Here is a 21,267-nt window from a genome sequence, read left to right as displayed (position 1 = left end):
GTGCGGCAGCCAGGGCTGATAATGGCCCGCCAGCCTGAGAGCAGGAAAGTGTGAGAGCAGTGATGGTCTTGTGAGAGTTTACAGCTGTTATTGACCCTGTCCCCTTCCATTGCAGAGTTTTCTCCCTATAAGAAGTGCAGAGGCTCCCTCCGGGGTGCTAATAGTACATTTATTTTTTTGCGCAGGAGAAGTGCTCTTCACCAATTGCATGTGCCAAATCACCCGAAGGCCACCACCATAAAATTCAGGCATTCATGTTCATGCGTCCTCCATGTTATGTCCTTATAAAGGGATGCATGTTCATGATGACTCCATGTCACACCTGCATACAAGGATGCATGTTCATGCCACCTCGTTCTCTTGGCTTCATACAGGGATTTTATCTCCTCCCTGTCTCACCCTCATGCAGGGATGCATGACCAATGCTCCTTCCCTTCTCGCCCGCATACATGGATGCACGTTCATGTCTCCTCGTTCTCTCGGCTTCATACTGGGATTTTATCTCCTCCCTGTCTCACCCTCAGGAAGGGATGCATGACCAATGCTCCTTCCCGTCTCGCCCGCATACATGGATACACGTTCACGCCTCCTCCTTCTCTCGGCTTCATACGGGGATCATATCTCCTCCCTGTCTCACCCTCATGCAGGGATGCATGACCAATGCTCCTTCCTGTCTCGCCCGCATACATGGATGCACGTTCACGCCTCCTCCTTCTCTCGGCTTCATACGGGGATCATATCTCCTCCCTGTCTCACCCTCATGCAGGGATGCATGACCAACGCTCCTTCCTGTCTCGCCCGCATACATGGATGCACGTTCACGCCTCCTCCTTCTCTCGGCTTCATACGGGGATCATATCTCCTCCCTGTCTCACCCTCATGCAGGGATGCATGACCAACGCTCCTTCCTGTCTCGCCCGCATACATGGATGCACGTTCACGCCTCCTCCTTCTCTCGGCTTCATACGGGGATCATATCTCCTCAATGTCTCACCCTCACTTCCAACATGTGTAACTTCTTGTTCTCTTTGACGTCTGGGGCATGGGTGGTTACTGCACAGCTCTAGATGTCGCCCACCTGCAAGGTGCTATGGAAAGCACTTTTCCACATTGGACGTGCTATATTAACCCCCTCTCCCCAAATACAATAAAAATAAAGAAATATATGTGCTTCCATAATGTCTACCTTCTAATGTTTCATATGTGTAAGCACATTGTCCTCCTCCTGACCACATTCTAAAACTATGTGCAAATTGTTCCTTCCATAAACTGTCACTTCCTTGGCCCTTTATTTATAATGACTGTTATACTCTCGCTCTTTCCGCCACAGTATAAAAAAGCCTAGCACACCTCATGATTGGACTAAGAAATTCCTGTCATTTAGTTGGAAATGATTTTCCCATTATCCCCAAAAACTCCTCACTGTGTCTAAGAACGCTTTTTTTCACAGGACAATACAGATCAGATTGACTTGAAAGGTCCTTTCACGCGACTACAGAATGCCTCTCATTCCACTAAAAGATACGCCAGTGCCTACAATAGCCTAGGACTAGACTATGAGTCCCAATGTAGAAAGACCACAAGTCCACAGATATGCCTGTTTATTTAAACATCTGTATTATCATCAGCGTGTGACTGTAAAGGCGGGACATCGCGCTCTCTGTAACGCGCTCCATTGGCAACATCAGTTAAATGTCGTTGGTTCAATCCCTCGCGGATGTTGTTTTTATTCCCATTTGTAACTGGGAAATACTGTCGCTGCAATACATATGTCTTAATCAAGCTAGTGGTTATTGACGTAAATGGCAGTGTTATAATGTTTCATGTACTGCAAATGTCACCACATAATGCGCTCTTAATTAGATTTGGTTGAAATACATTACAGTCACCCGATGAAAAAGTGTGCAAAGAGCATTAAAGAAACAAAAGGTTCATAACAGTAACAGGACATATCGAATTGTTTCAGTCCTCCACAGAGATTGCCAATGTATTAATGGAAATTCTAAAATATCTGCCCAACTGCCGTGACATTGCCTCACCGCAATGCCGTGACTCGGATTCGAACCGAGTTTGCTGCGGCCACAACGCAGAGTACTAACCACTATACGATCACGGCGAGCTACTTGGGCTGCTACAATGTGACGTTCCACCTCTATCATAAGCTGTACTCCATCTGTGATGTCATGACTCATGTTTGAATTAAAGGTTGGTTGTGATGTTATCCATGAGAATAAGTGGGCACCTGATCCCCAGTCACTTATTTAAGATCTCAATAATCAAGTCAGAATCCAAATGAAAGTCATCAAAGTGGAGCCAATTAGAAATAATATAGTTACACAAACCTGGCAATGGTGCGGCAGCCAGGGCCGATAATGGCCCGCCAGCCTGAGAGCAGGAAAGTGTGAGAGCAGTGATGGTCTTGTGAGAGTTTACAGCTGTTATTGACCCTGTCCCCTTCCATTGCAGAGTTTTCTCCCTATAAGAAGTGCAGAGGCTCCCTCCGGGGTGCTAATAGTAAATTTATTTTTTTGCGCAGGAGAAGTGCTCTTCACCAATTGCACGTGCCAAATCACCTGAAGGCCACCACCATAAAATTCAGGCATTCATGTTCATGCGTCCTCCATGTTATGTCCTTATAAAGGGATGCATGTTCATGATGACTCCATGTCACACCTGCATACAAGGATGCATGTTCATGCCGCCTCGTTCTCTTGGCTTCATACAGGGATTTTATCTTCTCCCTGTCTCACCCTCATGCAGGGATGCATGACCAATGCTCCTTCCCTTCTCGCCCGCATACATGGATGCACGTTCATGTCTCCTCGTTCTCTCGGCTTCATACGGGGATTTTATCTCCTCCCTGTCTCACCCTCGGGAAGGGATGCATGACCAATGCTCCTTCCCGTCTCGCCCGCATACATGGATGCACGTTCACGCCTCCTCCTTCTCTCGGCTTCATACGGGGATCATATCTCCTCCCTGTCTCACCCTCATGAGGGGATGCATGACCAATGCTCCTTCCCTTCTCGCCTGCATACATGGATGCACGTTCACGCCTCCTCCTTCTCTCGGCTTCATACGGGGATCATATCTCCTCCCTGTCTCACCCTCATGCAGGGATGCATGACCAATGCTCCTTCCTGTCTCGCCCGCATACATGGATGCACGTTCGTTCACACCTCCTCCTTCTCTCGGCTTCATACGGGGATCATATCTCCTCCCTGTCTCACCCTCATGCAGGGATGCATGACCAATGCTCCTTCCCTTCTCGCCTGCATACATGGATGCACGTTCATGCCTCCTCCTTTTCTCGGCTTCATACCGGGATCATATCTCCTCAATGCCTCACCCTCACTTCCAACATGTGTAACTTCTTGTTCTCTTTGACGTCTGGGCCATGGGTGGCTACTGCACAGCTCTAGATGTCGCCCACCTGCAAGGTGCTATGGAAAGCACTTTTCCACATTGGACGTGCTATATTAACCCCCTCTCCCCAAATACAATAAAAATAAAGAAATATATGTGCTTCCATAATGTCTACCTTCTAATGTTTCATATGTGTAAGCACATTGTCCTCCTCCTGACCAAATTCTAAAACTATGTGCAAATTGTTCCTTCCATAAACTGTCACTTCCTTGGCCCTTTATTTATAATGACTGTTATACTCTCTCTCTTTCCGCCACAGTATAAAAATGCCTAGCACACCTCATGATTGGACTAAGAAATTCCTGTCATTTAGTTGGAAATGATTTTCCCATTATCCCCAAAAACTCCTCACTGTGACTAAGAACATTTTTTTTCACAGGACAATACAGATCAGATTGACTTGAAAGGTCCTTTCACGCGACTACAGAATGCCTCTCATTCCACTAGAAGATACGCCAGTGCCTACAATAGCCTAGGACTAGACTATGAGTCCCAATGTAGAAATACCACAAGTCCACAGATATGCCTGTTTATTTAAACATCTGTATTATCATCAGCGTGTGACTGTAAAGGCGGGACTTTGCGCTCTCTGTAACGCGCTCCATTGGCAACATCAGTTAAATGTCGTTGGTTCAATCCCTCGCGGATGTTGTTTTTATTCCCATTTGTAACTGGGAAATACTGTCGCTGCAATACATATGTCTTAATCAAGCTAGTGGTTATTGACGTAAATGGCAGTGTTATAATGTTTCATGTACTGCAAATGTCACCACATAATGCGCTCTTAAATAGATTTGGTTGAAATACATTACAGTCACCCGATGAAAAAGTGTGCAAAGAGCATTAAAGAAACAAAAGGTTCATAACAGTAACAGGACATATCGAATTGTTTCAGTCCTCCACAGAGATTGCCAATGTATTAATGGAAATTGTAAAATATCTGCCCAACTGCGGTGACATTGCCTCACCGCAATGCCGTGACTCGGATTCCAACCAAGGTTGCTGTGGCCACAACGCAGAGTACTAACCACTATACGATCACGGCGAGCTACTTGGGCTGCTACAATGTGTTGTTCCACCTCTATCATAAGCTGTACTCCATCTGTGATGTCATGACTCATGTTTGAATTAAAGGTTGGTTGTGATGTTATCCAGGAGAATAAGTGGACACCTGATCCCCAGTCACTTATTTAAGATCTCAATAATCAAGTCAGAATCCAAATGAAAGTCATCAAAGTGGAGCCAATTAGAAATAATATAGTTACACAAACCTGGCAATGGTGCGGCAGCCAGGGCCGAAAATGGCCCGCCAGCCTGAGAGCAGGAAAGTGTGAGAGCAGTGATGGTCTTGTGAGAGTTTACAGCTGTTATTGACCCTGTCCCCTTCCATTGCAGAGTTTTCTCCCTATAAGAAGTGCAGAGGCTCCCTCCGGGGTGCTAATAGTAAATTTATTTTTTTGCGCAGGAGAAGTGCTCTTCACCAATTGCACGCGCCAAATCACCCGAAGGCCACCACCATAAAATTCAGGCATTCATGTTCATGCGTCCTCCATGTTATGTCCTTATAAAGGGATGCATGTTCATGATGACTACATGTCACACCTGCATACAAGGATGCATGTTCATGCCGCCTCGTTCTCTTGGCTTCATACAGGGATTTTATCTCTTCCCTGTCTCACCCTCATGCAGGGATGCATGACCAATGCTCCTTCCCTTCTCGCCCGCATACATGGATGCACGTTCATGTCTCCTCGTTCTCTCGGCTTCATACGGGGATTTTATCTCCTCCCTGTCTCACCCTCGGGAAGGGATGCATGACCAATGCTCCTTCCCGTCTCGCCAGCATACATGGATGCACGTTCACGCCTCCTCCTTCTCTCGGCTTCATACGGGGATCATATCTCCTCCCTGTCTCACCCTCATGCAGGGATGCATGACCAATGCTCCTTCCGGTCTCGCCCGCATACATGGATGCACGTTCACGCCTCCTCCTTCTCTCGGCTTCATACGGGGATCATATCTCCTCCCTGTCTCACCCTCATGCAGGGATGCATGACCAATGCTCCTTCCTGTCTCGCCCGCATACATGGATGCACGTTCACGCCTCCTCCTTCTCTCGGCTTCATACGGGGATCATATCTCCTCCCTGTCTCACCCTCATGCAGGGATGCATGACCAATGTTCCTTCCCTTCTCACCTGCATACATGGATGCACGTTCACGCCTCCTCCTTTTCTCTGCTTCATAGGGGGATCATATCTCCTCAATGTCTCACCCTCACTTCCAACATGTGTAACTTCTTGTTCTCTTTGACGTCTGGGGCATGGGTGGCTACTGCACAGCTCTAGATGTCGCCCACCTGCAAAGTGCTATGGAAAGCACTTTTCCACATTGGACGTGCTATATTAACCCCCTCTCCCCAAATACAATAAAAATAAAGAAATATATGTGCTTCCATAATGTCTACCTTCTAATGTTTCATATGTGTAAGCACATTGTCCTCCTCCTGACCACATTCTAAAACTATGTGCAAATTGTTCCTTCCATAAACTGTCACTTCCTTGGCCCTTTATTTATAATGACTGTTATACTCTCTCTCTTTCCGCCACAGTATAAAAAAGCATAGCACACCTCATGATTGGACTAAGAAATTCCTGTCATTTAGTTGGAAATGATTTTCCCATTATCCCCAAAAACTCCTCACTGTGTCTAAGAACGCTTTTTTTCACAGGACAATACAGATCAGATTGACTTGAAAGGTCCTTTCACGCGACTACAGAATGCCTCTCATTCCACTAAAAGATACGCCAGTGCCTACAATAGCCTAGGACTAGACTATGAGTCCCAATGTAGAAAGACCACAAGTCCACAGATATGCCTGTTTATTTACACATCTGTATTATCATCAGCGTGTGACTGTAAAGGCGGGACCTCGCGCTCTCTGTAACGCGCTCCATTGGCAACATCAGTTAAATGTCGTTGGTTCAATCCCTCGCGGATGTTGTTTTTATTCCCATTTGTAACTGGGAAATACTGTGGCTGCAATACATATGTGTTAATCAAGCTAGTGGTTATTGACGTAAATGGCAGTGTTATAATGTTTCATGTACTGCAAATGTCACCACATAATGCGCTCTTAATTAGATTTGGTTGAAATACATTACAGTCACCCGATGAAAAAGTGTGCAAAGAGCATTAAAGAAACAAAAGGTTCATAACAGTAACAGGACATATCGAATTGTTTCAGTCCTCCACAGAGATTGCCAATGTATTAATGGAAATTCTAAAATATCTGCCCAACTGCCGTGACAGACTCGGATTCGAACCGAGTTTGCTGCGGCCACAACGCAGAGTACTAACCACTATACGATCACGGCGAGCTACTTGGGCTGCTACAATGTGACGTTCCACCTCTATCATAAGCTGTACTCCATCTGTGATGTCATGACTCATGTTTGAATTAAAGGTTGGTTGTGATGTTATCCATGAGAATAAGTGGGCACCTGATCCCCAGTCACTTATTTAAGATCTCAATAATCAAGTCAGAATCCAAATGAAAGTCATCAAAGTGGAGCCAATTAGAAATAATATAGTTACACAAACCTGGCAATGGTGCGGCAGCCAGGGCCGATAATGGCCCGCCAGCCTGAGAGCAGGAAAGTGTGAGAGCAGTGATGGTCTTGTGAGAGTTTACAGCTGTTATTGACCCTGTCCCCTTCCATTGCAGAGTTTTCTCCCTATAAGAAGTGCAGAGGCTCCCTCCGGGGTGCTAATAGTAAATTTATTTTTTTGCGCAGGAGAAGTGCTCTTCACCAATTGCACGTGCCAAATCACCTGAAGGCCACCACCATAAAATTCAGGCATTCATGTTCATGCGTCCTCCATGTTATGTCCTTATAAAGGGATGCATGTTCATGATGACTCCATGTCACACCTGCATACAAGGATGCATGTTCATGCCGCCTCGTTCTCTTGGCTTCATACAGGGATTTTATCTTCTCCCTGTCTCACCCTCATGCAGGGATGCATGACCAATGCTCCTTCCCTTCTCGCCCGCATACATGGATGCACGTTCATGTCTCCTCGTTCTCTCGGCTTCATACGGGGATTTTATCTCCTCCCTGTCTCACCCTCGGGAAGGGATGCATGACCAATGCTCCTTCCCGTCTCGCCCGCATACATGGATGCACGTTCACGCCTCCTCCTTCTCTCGGCTTCATACGGGGATCATATCTCCTCCCTGTCTCACCCTCATGAGGGGATGCATGACCAATGCTCCTTCCCTTCTCGCCTGCATACATGGATGCACGTTCACGCCTCCTCCTTCTCTCGGCTTCATACGGGGATCATATCTCCTCCCTGTCTCACCCTCATGCAGGGATGCATGACCAATGCTCCTTCCTGTCTCGCCCGCATACATGGATGCACGTTCGTTCACACCTCCTCCTTCTCTCGGCTTCATACGGGGATCATATCTCCTCCCTGTCTCACCCTCATGCAGGGATGCATGACCAATGCTCCTTCCCTTCTCGCCTGCATACATGGATGCACGTTCACGCCTCCTCCTTTTCTCGGCTTCATACCGGGATCATATCTCCTCAATGCCTCACCCTCACTTCCAACATGTGTAACTTCTTGTTCTCTTTGACGTCTGGGCCATGGGTGGCTACTGCACAGCTCTAGATGTCGCCCACCTGCAAGGTGCTATGGAAAGCACTTTTCCACATTGGACGTGCTATATTAACCCCCTCTCCCCAAATACAATAAAAATAAAGAAATATATGTGCTTCCATAATGTCTACCTTCTAATGTTTCATATGTGTAAGCACATTGTCCTCCTCCTGACCAAATTCTAAAACTATGTGCAAATTGTTCCTTCCATAAACTGTCACTTCCTTGGCCCTTTATTTATAATGACTGTTATACTCTCTCTCTTTCCGCCACAGTATAAAAATGCCTAGCACACCTCATGATTGGACTAAGAAATTCCTGTCATTTAGTTGGAAATGATTTTCCCATTATCCCCAAAAACTCCTCACTGTGACTAAGAACATTTTTTTTCACAGGACAATACAGATCAGATTGACTTGAAAGGTCCTTTCACGCGACTACAGAATGCCTCTCATTCCACTAGAAGATACGCCAGTGCCTACAATAGCCTAGGACTAGACTATGAGTCCCAATGTAGAAATACCACAAGTCCACAGATATGCCTGTTTATTTAAACATCTGTATTATCATCAGCGTGTGACTGTAAAGGCGGGACTTTGCGCTCTCTGTAACGCGCTCCATTGGCAACATCAGTTAAATGTCGTTGGTTCAATCCCTCGCGGATGTTGTTTTTATTCCCATTTGTAACTGGGAAATACTGTCGCTGCAATACATATGTCTTAATCAAGCTAGTGGTTATTGACGTAAATGGCAGTGTTATAATGTTTCATGTACTGCAAATGTCACCACATAATGCGCTCTTAAATAGATTTGGTTGAAATACATTACAGTCACCCGATGAAAAAGTGTGCAAAGAGCATTAAAGAAACAAAAGGTTCATAACAGTAACAGGACATATCGAATTGTTTCAGTCCTCCACAGAGATTGCCAATGTATTAATGGAAATTGTAAAATATCTGCCCAACTGCGGTGACATTGCCTCACCGCAATGCCGTGACTCGGATTCCAACCAAGGTTGCTGTGGCCACAACGCAGAGTACTAACCACTATACGATCACGGCGAGCTACTTGGGCTGCTACAATGTGTTGTTCCACCTCTATCATAAGCTGTACTCCATCTGTGATGTCATGACTCATGTTTGAATTAAAGGTTGGTTGTGATGTTATCCAGGAGAATAAGTGGACACCTGATCCCCAGTCACTTATTTAAGATCTCAATAATCAAGTCAGAATCCAAATGAAAGTCATCAAAGTGGAGCCAATTAGAAATAATATAGTTACACAAACCTGGCAATGGTGCGGCAGCCAGGGCCGAAAATGGCCCGCCAGCCTGAGAGCAGGAAAGTGTGAGAGCAGTGATGGTCTTGTGAGAGTTTACAGCTGTTATTGACCCTGTCCCCTTCCATTGCAGAGTTTTCTCCCTATAAGAAGTGCAGAGGCTCCCTCCGGGGTGCTAATAGTAAATTTATTTTTTTGCGCAGGAGAAGTGCTCTTCACCAATTGCACGCGCCAAATCACCCGAAGGCCACCACCATAAAATTCAGGCATTCATGTTCATGCGTCCTCCATGTTATGTCCTTATAAAGGGATGCATGTTCATGATGACTACATGTCACACCTGCATACAAGGATGCATGTTCATGCCGCCTCGTTCTCTTGGCTTCATACAGGGATTTTATCTCTTCCCTGTCTCACCCTCATGCAGGGATGCATGACCAATGCTCCTTCCCTTCTCGCCCGCATACATGGATGCACGTTCATGTCTCCTCGTTCTCTCGGCTTCATACGGGGATTTTATCTCCTCCCTGTCTCACCCTCGGGAAGGGATGCATGACCAATGCTCCTTCCCGTCTCGCCCGCATACATGGATGCACGTTCACGCCTCCTCCTTCTCTCGGCTTCATACGGGGATCATATCTCCTCCCTGTCTCACCCTCATGCAGGGATGCATGACCAATGCTCCTTCCTGTCTCGCCCGCATACATGGATGCACGTTCACGCCTCCTCCTTCTCTCGGCTTCATACGGGGATCATATCTCCTCCCTGTCTCACCCTCATGCAGGGATGCATGACCAATGCTCCTTCCTGTCTCGCCCGCATACATGGATGCACGTTCACGCCTCCTCCTTCTCTCGGCTTCATACGGGGATCATATCTCCTCCCTGTCTCACCCTCATGCAGGGATGCATGACCAATGTTCCTTCCCTTCTCACCTGCATACATGGATGCACGTTCACGCCTCCTCCTTTTCTCTGCTTCATAGGGGGATCATATCTCCTCAATGTCTCACCCTCACTTCCAACATGTGTAACTTCTTGTTCTCTTTGACGTCTGGGGCATGGGTGGCTACTGCACAGCTCTAGATGTCGCCCACCTGCAAAGTGCTATGGAAAGCACTTTTCCACATTGGACGTGCTATATTAACCCCCTCTCCCCAAATACAATAAAAATAAAGAAATATATGTGCTTCCATAATGTCTACCTTCTAATGTTTCATATGTGTAAGCACATTGTCCTCCTCCTGACCACATTCTAAAACTATGTGCAAATTGTTCCTTCCATAAACTGTCACTTCCTTGGCCCTTTATTTATAATGACTGTTATACTCTCTCTCTTTCCGCCACAGTATAAAAAAGCATAGCACACCTCATGATTGGACTAAGAAATTCCTGTCATTTAGTTGGAAATGATTTTCCCATTATCCCCAAAAACTCCTCACTGTGTCTAAGAACGCTTTTTTTCACAGGACAATACAGATCAGATTGACTTGAAAGGTCCTTTCACGCGACTACAGAATGCCTCTCATTCCACTAAAAGATACGCCAGTGCCTACAATAGCCTAGGACTAGACTATGAGTCCCAATGTAGAAAGACCACAAGTCCACAGATATGCCTGTTTATTTACACATCTGTATTATCATCAGCGTGTGACTGTAAAGGCGGGACCTCGCGCTCTCTGTAACGCGCTCCATTGGCAACATCAGTTAAATGTCGTTGGTTCAATCCCTCGCGGATGTTGTTTTTATTCCCATTTGTAACTGGGAAATACTGTGGCTGCAATACATATGTGTTAATCAAGCTAGTGGTTATTGACGTAAATGGCAGTGTTATAATGTTTCATGTACTGCAAATGTCACCACATAATGCGCTCTTAATTAGATTTGGTTGAAATACATTACAGTCACCCGATGAAAAAGTGTGCAAAGAGCATTAAAGAAACAAAAGGTTCATAACAGTAACAGGACATATCGAATTGTTTCAGTCCTCCACAGAGATTGCCAATGTATTAATGGAAATTCTAAAATATCTGCCCAACTGCCGTGACATTGCCTCACCGCAATGCCGTGACTCGGATTCGAACCAAGGTTGCTGCGGCCACAACGCAGAGTACTAACCACTATACGATCACGGCGAGCTACTTGGGCTGCTACAATGTGATGTTCCACCTCTATCATAAGCTGTACTCCATCTGTGATGTCATGACTCATGTTTGAATTAAAGGTTGGTTGTGATGTTATCCATGAGAATAAGTGGACACCTGATCCCCAGTCACTTATTTAAGATCTCAATAATCAAGTCAGAATCCAAATGAAAGTCATCAAAGTGGAGCCAATTAGAAATAATATAGTTACACAAACCTGGCAATGGTGCGGCAGCCAGGGCCGATAATGGCCCGCCAGCCTGAGAGCAGGAAAGTGTGAGAGCAGTGATGGTCTTGTGAGAGTTTACAGCTGTTATTGACCCTGTCCCCTTCCATTGCAGAGTTTTCTCCCTATAAGAAGTGCAGAGGCTCCCTCCGGGGTGCTAATAGTAAATTTATTTTTTTGCGCAGGAGAAGTGCTCTTCACCAATTGCACGTGCCAAATCACCCGAAGGCCACCACCATAAAATTCAGGCATTCATGTTCATGCGTCCTCCATGTTATGTCCTTATAAAGGGATGCATGTTCATGATGACTCCATGTCACACCTGCATACAAGGATGCATGTTCATGCCGCCTCGTTCTCTTGGCTTCATACAGGGATTTTATCTTCTCCCTGTCTCACCCTCATGCAGGGATGCATGACCAATGCTCCTTCCCTTCTCGCCCGCATACATGGATGCACGTTCATGTCTCCTCGTTCTCTCGGCTTCATACGGGGATTTTATCTCCTCCCTGTCTCACCCTCGGGAAGGGATGCATGACCAATGCTCCTTCCCGTCTCGCCCGCATACATGGATGCACGTTCACGCCTCCTCCTTCTCTCGGCTTCATACGGGGATCATATCTCCTCCCTGTCTCACCCTCATGAGGGGATGCATGACCAATGCTCCTTCCCTTCTCGCCTGCATACATGGATGCACGTTCACGCCTCCTCCTTCTCTCGGCTTCATACGGGGATCATATCTCCTCCCTGTCTCACCCTCATGCAGGGATGCATGACCAATGCTCCTTCCTGTCTCGCCCGCATACATGGATGCACGTTCACACCTCCTCCTTCTCTCGGCTTCATACGGGGATCATATCTCCTCCCTGTCTCACCCTCATGCAGGGATGCATGACCAATGCTCCTTCCCTTCTCGCCTGCATACATGGATGCACGTTCACGCCTCCTCCTTTTCTCGGCTTCATATGGGGATCATATCTCCTCAATGTCTCACCCTCACTTCCAACATGTGTAACTTCTTGTTCTCTTTGACGTCTGGGGCATGGGTGGCTACTGCACAGCTCTAGATGTCGCCCACCTGCAAGGTGCTATGGAAAGCACTTTTCCACATTGGACGTGCTATATTAACCCCCTCTCCCCAAATACAATAAAAATAAAGAAATATATGTGCTTCCATAATGTCTACCTTCTAATGTTTCATATGTGTAAGCACATTGTCCTCCTCCTGACCAAATTCTAAAACTATGTGCAAATTGTTCCTTCCATAAACTGTCACTTCCTTGGCCCTTTATTTATAATGACTGTTATACTCTCTCTCTTTCCGCCACAGTATAAAAATGCCTAGCACACCTCATGATTGGACTAAGAAATTCCTGTCATTTAGTTGGAAATGATTTTCCCATTATCCCCAAAAACTCCTCACTGTGTCTAAGAACATTTTTTTTCACAGGACAATACAGATCAGATTGACTTGAAAGGTCCTTTCACGCGACTACAGAATGCCTCTCATTCCACTAGAAGATATGCCAGTGCCTACAATAGCCTAGGACTAGACTATGAGTCCCAATGTAGAAAGACCACAAGTCCACAGATATGCCTGTTTATTTAAACATCTGTATTATCATCAGCGTGTGACTGTAAAGGCGGGACTTTGCGCTCTCTGTAACGCGCTCCATTGGCAACATCAGTTAAATGTCGTTGGTTCAATCCCTCGCGGATGTTGTTTTTATTCCCATTTGTAACTGGGAAATACTGTCGCTGCAATACATATGTCTTAATCAAGCTAGTGGTTATTGACGTAAATGGCAGTGTTATAATGTTTCATGTACTGCAAATGTCACCACATAATGCGCTCTTAATTAGATTTGGTTGAAATACATTACAGTCACCCGATGAAAAAGTGTGCAAAGAGCATTAAAGAAACAAAAGGTTCATAACAGTAACAGGACATATCGAATTGTTTCAGTCCTCCACAGAGATTGCCAATGTATTAATGGAAATTGTAAAATATCTGCCCAACTGCGGTGACATTGCCTCACCGCAATGCCGTGACTCGGATTCCAACCAAGGTTGCTGTGGCCACAACGCAGAGTACTAACCACTATACGATCACGGCGAGCTACTTGGGCTGCTACAATGTGTTGTTCCACCTCTATCATAAGCTGTACTCCATCTGTGATGTCATGACTCATGTTTGAATTAAAGGTTGGTTGTGATGTTATCCAGGAGAATAAGTGGACACCTGATCCCCAGTCACTTATTTAAGATCTCAATAATCAAGTCAGAATCCAAATGAAAGTCATCAAAGTGGAGCCAATTAGAAATAATATAGTTACACAAACCTGGCAATGGTGCGGCAGCCAGGGCCGAAAATGGCCCGCCAGCCTGAGAGCAGGAAAGTGTGAGAGCAGTGATGGTCTTGTGAGAGTTTACAGCTGTTATTGACCCTGTCCCCTTCCATTGCAGAGTTTTCTCCCTATAAGAAGTGCAGAGGCTCCCTCCGGGGTGCTAATAGTAAATTTATTTTTTTGCGCAGGAGAAGTGCTCTTCACCAATTGCACGCGCCAAATCACCCGAAGGCCACCACCATAAAATTCAGGCATTCATGTTCATGCGTCCTCCATGTTATGTCCTTATAAAGGGATGCATGTTCATGATGACTACATGTCACACCTGCATACAAGGATGCATGTTCATGCCGCCTCGTTCTCTTGGCTTCATACAGGGATTTTATCTCTTCCCTGTCTCACCCTCATGCAGGGATGCATGACCAATGCTCCTTCCCTTCTCGCCCGCATACATGGATGCACGTTCATGTCTCCTCGTTCTCTCGGCTTCATACGGGGATTTTATCTCCTCCCTGTCTCACCCTCGGGAAGGGATGCATGACCAATGCTCCTTCCCGTCTCGCCCGCATACATGGATGCACGTTCACGCCTCCTCCTTCTCTCGGCTTCATACGGGGATCATATCTCCTCCCTGTCTCACCCTCATGCAGGGATGCATGACCAATGCTCCTTCCTGTCTCGCCCGCATACATGGATGCACGTTCACGCCTCCTCCTTCTCTCGGCTTCATACGGGGATCATATCTCCTCCCTGTCTCACCCTCATGCAGGGATGCATGACCAATGCTCCTTCCTGTCTCGCCCGCATACATGGATGCACGTTCACGCCTCCTCCTTCTCTCGGCTTCATACGGGGATCATATCTCCTCCCTGTCTCACCCTCATGCAGGGATGCATGACCAATGTTCCTTCCCTTCTCACCTGCATACATGGATGCACGTTCACGCCTCCTCCTTTTCTCTGCTTCATAGGGGGATCATATCTCCTCAATGTCTCACCCTCACTTCCAACATGTGTAACTTCTTGTTCTCTTTGACGTCTGGGGCATGGGTGGCTACTGCACAGCTCTAGATGTCGCCCACCTGCAAAGTGCTATGGAAAGCACTTTTCCACATTGGACGTGCTATATTAACCCCCTCTCCCCAAATACAATAAAAATAAAGAAATATATGTGCTTCCATAATGTCTACCTTCTAATGTTTCATATGTGTAAGCACATTGTCCTCCTCCTGACCACATTCTAAAACTATGTGCAAATTGTTCCTTCCATAAACTGTCACTTCCTTGGCCCTTTATTTATAATGACTGTTATACTCTCTCTCTTTCCGCCACAGTATAAAAAAGCATAGCACACCTCATGATTGGACTAAGAAATTCCTGTCATTTAGTTGGAAATGATTTTCCCATTATCCCCAAAAACTCCTCACTGTGTCTAAGAACGCTTTTTTTCACAGGACAATACAGATCAGATTGACTTGAAAGGTCCTTTCACGCGACTACAGAATGCCTCTCATTCCACTAAAAGATACGCCAGTGCCTACAATAGCCTAGGACTAGACTATGAGTCCCAATGTAGAAAGACCACAAGTCCACAGATATGCCTGTTTATTTAAACATCTGTATTATCATCAGCGTGTGACTGTAAAGGCGGGACCTCGCGCTCTCTGTAACGCGCTCCATTGGCAACATCAGTTAAATGTCGTTGGTTCAATCCCTCGCGGATGTTGTTTTTATTCCCATTTGTAACTGGGAAATACTGTGGCTGCAATACATATGTGTTAATCAAGCTAGTGGTTATTGACGTAAATGGCAGTGTTATAATGTTTCATGTACTGCAAATGTCACCACATAATGCGCTCTTAATTAGATTTGGTTGAAATACATTACAGTCACCCGATGAAAAAGTGTGCAAAGAGCATTAAAGAAACAAAAGGTTCATAACAGTAACAGGACATATCGAATTGTTTCAGTCCTCCACAGAGATTGCCAATGTATTAATGGAAATTCTAAAATATCTGCCCAACTGCCGTGACATTGCCTCACCGCAATGCCGTGACTCGGATTCGAACCAAGGTTGCTGCGGCCACAACGCAGAGTACTAACCACTATACGATCACGGCGAGCTACTTGGGCTGCTACAATGTGACGTTCCACCTCTATCATAAGCTGTACTCCATCTGTGATGTCATGACTCATGTTTGAATTAAAGGTTGGTTGTGATGTTATCCATGAGAATAAGTGGACACCTGATCCCCAGTCACTTATTTAAGATCTCAATAATCAAGTCAGAATCCAAATGAAAGTCATCAAAGTGGAGCCAATTAGAAATAATATAGTTACACAAACCTGGCAATGGTGCGGCAGCCAGGGCCGATAATGGCCCGCCAGCCTGAGAGCAGGAAAGTGTGAGAGCAGTGATGGTCTTGTGAGAGTTTACAGCTGTTATTGACCCTGTCCCCTTCCATTGCAGAGTTTTCTCCCTATAAGAAGTGCAGAGGCTCCCTCCGGGGTGCTAATAGTAAATTTATTTTTTTGCGCAGGAGAAGTGCTCTTCACCAATTGCACGTGCCAAATCACCCGAAGGCCACCACCATAAAATTCAGGCATTCATGTTCATGCGTCCTCCATGTTATGTCCTTATAAAGGGATGCATGTTCATGATGACTCCATGTCACACCTGCATACAAGGATGCATGTTCATGCCGCCTCGTTCTCTTGGCTTCATACAGGGATTTTATCTTCTCCCTGTCTCACCCTCATGCAGGGATGCATGACCAATGCTCCTTCCCTTCTCGCCCGCATACATGGATGCACGTTCATGTCTCCTCGTTCTCTCGGCTTCATACGGGGATTTTATCTCCTCCCTGTCTCACCCTCGGGAAGGGATGCATGACCAATGCTCCTTCCCGTCTCGCCCGCATACATGGATGCACGTTCACGCCTCCTCCTTCTCTCGGCTTCATACGGGGATCATATCTCCTCCCTGTCTCACCCTCATGAGGGGATGCATGACCAATGCTCCTTCCCTTCTCGCCTGCATACATGGATGCACGTTCACGCCTCCTCCTTCTCTCGGCTTCATACGGGGATCATATCTCCTCCCTGTCTCACCCTCATGCAGGGATGCATGACCAATGCTCCTTCCTGTCTCGCCCGCATACATGGATGCACGTTCACACCTCCTCCTTCTCTCGGCTTCATACGGGGATCATATCTCCTCCCTGTCTCACCCTCATGCAGGGATGCATGACCAATGCTCCTTCCCTTCTCGCCTGCATACATGGATGCACGTTCACGCCTCCTCCTTTTCTCGGCTTCATATGGGGATCATATCTCCTCAATGTCTCACCCTCACTTCCAACATGTGTAACTTCTTGTTCTCTTTGACGTCTGGGGCATGGGTGGCTACTGCACAGCTCTAGATGTCGCCCACCTGCAAGGTGCTATGGAAAGCACTTTTCCACATTGGACGTGCTATATTAACCCCCTCTCCCCAAATACAATAAAAATAAAGAAATATATGTGCTTCCATAATGTCTACCTTCTAATGTTTCATATGTGTAAGCACATTGTCCTCCTCCTGACCAAATTCTAAAACTATGTGCAAATTGTTCCTTCCATAAACTGTCACTTCCTTGGCCCTTTATTTATAATGACTGTTATACTCTCTCTCTTTCCGCCACAGTATAAAAATGCCTAGCACACCTCATGATTGGACTAAGAAATTCCTGTCATTTAGTTGGAAATGATTTTCCCATTATCCCCAAAAACTCCTCACTGTGTCTAAGAACATTTTTTTTCACAGGACAATACAGATCAGATTGACTTGAAAGGTCCTTTCACGCGACTACAGAATGCCTCTCATTCCACTAGAAGATATGCCAGTGCCTACAATAGCCTAGGACTAGACTATGAGTCCCAATGTAGAAAGACCACAAGTCCACAGATATGCCTGTTTATTTAAACATCTGTATTATCATCAGCGTGTGACTGTAAAGGCGGGACTTTGCGCTCTCTGTAACGCGCTCCATTGGCAACATCAGTTAAATGTCGTTGGTTCAATCCCTCGCGGATGTTGTTTTTATTCCCATTTGTAACTGGGAAATACTGTCGCTGCAATACATATGTCTTAATCAAGCTAGTGGTTATTGACGTAAATGGCAGTGTTATAATGTTTCATGTACTGCAAATGTCACCACATAATGCGCTCTTAATTAGATTTGGTTGAAATACATTACAGTCACCCGATGAAAAAGTGTGCAAAGAGCATTAAAGAAACAAAAGGTTCATAACAGTAACAGGACATATCGAATTGTTTCAGTCCTCCACAGAGATTGCCAATGTATTAATGGAAATTCTAAAATATCTGCCCAACTGCCGTGATATTGCCTCACCGCAATGCCGTGACTCGGATTCGAACCGAGGTTGCTGCGGCCACAACGCAGAGTACTAACCACTATACGATCACGGCGAGCTACTTGGGCTGCTACAATGTGACGTTCCACCTCTATCATAAGCTGTACTCCATCTGTGATGTCATGACTCATGTTTGAATTAAAGGTTGGTTGTGATGTTATCCATGAGAATAAGTGGACACCTGATCCCCAGTCACTTATTTAAGATCTCAATAATCAAGTCAGAATCCAAATGAAAGTCATCAAAGTGGAGCCAATTAGAAATAATATAGTTACACAAACCTGGCAATGGTGCGGCAGCCAGGGCTGATAATGGCCCGCCAGCCTGAGAGCAGGAAAGTGTGAGAGCAGTGATGGTCTTGTGAGAGTTTACAGCTGTTATTGACCCTGTCCCCTTCCATTGCAGAGTTTTCTCCCTATAAGAAGTGCAGAGGCTCCCTCCGGGGTGCTAATAGTAAATTTATTTTTTTGCGCAGGAGAAGTGCTCTTTACCAATTGCACGTGCCAAATCACCCGAAGGCCACCACCATAAAATTCAGGCATTCATGTTCATGCGTCCTCCATGTTATGTCCTTATAAAGGGATGCATGTTCATGATGACTCCATGTCACACCTGCATACAAGGATGCATGTTCATGCCGCCTCGTTCTCTTGGCTTCATACAGGGATTTTATCTCCTCCCTGTCTCACCCTCATGCAGGGATGCATGACCAATGCTCCTTCCCTTCTCGCCCGCATACATGGATGCACGTTCATGTCTCCTCGTTCTCTCGGCTTCATACGGGGATTTTATCTCCTCCCTGTCTCACCCTCGGGAAGGGATGCATGACCAATGCTCCTTCCCGTCTCGCCCGCATACATGGATGCACGTTCACGCCTCCTCCTTCTCTCGGCTTCATACGGGGATCATATCTCCTCCCTGTCTCACCCTCATGAGGGGATGCATGACCAATGCTCCTTCCCTTCTCGCCTGCATACATGGATGCAAGTTCACGCCTCCTCCTTCTCTCGGCTTCATACGGGGATCATATCTCCTCCCTGTCTCACCCTCATGCAGGGATGCATGACCAATGCTCCTTCCTGTCTCACCCGCATACATGGATGCACGTTCACGCCTCCTCCTTCTCTCGGCTTCATACGGGGATCATATCTCCTCCCTGTCTCACCCTCATGCAGGGATGCATGACCAATGCTCCTTCCCTTCTCGCCTGCATACATGGATGCACGTTCACGCCTCCTCCTTTTCTCGGCTTCATACCGGGATCATATCTCCTCAATGTCTCACCCTCACTTCCAACATGTGTAACTTCTTGTTCTCTTTGACGTCTGGGGCATGGGTGGCTACTGCACAGCTCTAGATGTCGCCCACCTGCAAGGTGCTATGGAAAGCACTTTTCCACATTGGACGTGCTATATTAACCCCCTCTCCCCAAATACAATAAAAATAAAGAAATATATGTGCTTCCATAATGTCTACCTTCTAATGTTTCATATGTGTAAGCACATTGTCCTCCTCCTGACCAAATTCTAAAACTATGTGCAAATTGTTCCTTCCATAAACTGTCACTTCCTTGGCCCTTTATTTATAATGACTGTTATACTCTCTCTCTTTCCGCCACAGTATAAAAATGCCTAGCACACCTCATGATTGGACTAAGAAATTCCTGTCATTTAGTTGGAAATGATTTTCCCATTATCCCCAAAAACTCCTCACTGTGTCTAAGAACATTTTTTTTCACAGGACAATACAGATCAGATTGACTTGAAAGGTCCTTTCACGCGACTACAGAATGCCTCTCATTCCACTAGAAGATATGCCAGTGCCTACAATAGCCTAGGACTAGACTATGAGTCCCAATGTAGAAAGACCACAAGTCCACAGATATGCCTGTTTATTTAAACATCTGTATTATCATCAGCGTGTGACTGTAAAGGCGGGACTTTGCGCTCTCTGTAACGTGCTCCATTGGCAACATCAGTTAAATGTCGTTGGTTCAATCCCTCGCGGATGTTGTTTTTATTCCCATTTGTAACTGGGAAATACTGTCGCTGCAATACATATGTCTTAATCAAGCTAGTGGTTATTGACGTAAATGGCAGTGTTATAATGTTTCATGTACTGCAAATGTCACCACATAATGCGCTCTTAATTAGATTTGGTTGAAATACATTACAGTCACCCGATGAAAAAGTGTGCAAAGAGCATTAAAGAAACAAAAGGTTCATAACAGTAACAGGACATATCGAATTGTTTCAGTCCTCCACAGAGATTGCCAATGTATTAATGGAAATTCTAAAATATCTGCCCAACTGCCGTGACATTGCCTCACCGCAATGCCGTGACTCGGATTCGAACCGAGGTTGCTGCGGCCACAACGCAGAGTACTAACCACTATACGATCACGGCGAGCTACTTGGGCTGCTACAATGTGACGTTCCACCTCTATCATAAGCTGTACTCCATCTGTGATGTCATGACTCATGTTTGAATTAAAGCTTGGTTGTGATGTTATCCATGAGAATAAGTGGACACCTGATCCCCAGTCACTTATTTAAGATCTCAATAATCAAGTCAGAATCCAAATGAAAGTCATCAAAGTGGAGCCAATTAGAAATAATATAGTTACACAAACCTGGCAATGGTGCGGCAGCCAGGGCCGATAATGGCCCGCCAGCCTGAGAGCAGGAAAGTGTGAGAGCAGTGATGGTCTTGTGAGAGTTTACAGCTGTTATTGACCCTGTCCCCTTCCATTGCAGAGTTT

General features: G+C 45.8%; 4 non-coding genes across 4 annotated transcripts; all 4 read right to left on the bottom strand.

Moving 5' to 3' along the window:
• Nucleotides 1-11,436: 11,436 nt before the first annotated feature.
• TRNAH-GUG (transfer RNA histidin (anticodon GUG)) lies at nt 11,437-11,508 on the bottom strand. Its single transcript has one exon. It is a non-coding gene; the product is annotated as a tRNA-His (tRNA).
• Nucleotides 11,509-16,138: 4,630 nt separating this feature from the next.
• Nucleotides 16,139-16,210, bottom strand: TRNAH-GUG (transfer RNA histidin (anticodon GUG)). The gene has a single exon. It is a non-coding gene; the product is annotated as a tRNA-His (tRNA).
• Nucleotides 16,211-18,489: 2,279 nt separating this feature from the next.
• On the bottom strand, nt 18,490-18,561 carry TRNAH-GUG (transfer RNA histidin (anticodon GUG)). The gene has a single exon. It is a non-coding gene; the product is annotated as a tRNA-His (tRNA).
• A 2,279-nt stretch (nt 18,562-20,840) lies between these two features.
• Nucleotides 20,841-20,912, bottom strand: TRNAH-GUG (transfer RNA histidin (anticodon GUG)). Its single transcript has one exon. It is a non-coding gene; the product is annotated as a tRNA-His (tRNA).
• Nucleotides 20,913-21,267: the final 355 nt, after the last annotated feature.

The sequence above is a fragment of the Ambystoma mexicanum genome (assembly GCF_040938575.1).
Source record: "Ambystoma mexicanum isolate Mex_15411 chromosome 12 unlocalized genomic scaffold, UKY_AmexF1_1 Mex_chr12_unloc.1, whole genome shotgun sequence".
Lineage (NCBI taxonomy): Eukaryota > Metazoa > Chordata > Amphibia > Caudata > Ambystomatidae > Ambystoma > Ambystoma mexicanum.
Note: the sequence above shows the minus strand (reverse complement) of the source record. Positions and strands in the feature narration are given on the sequence as shown.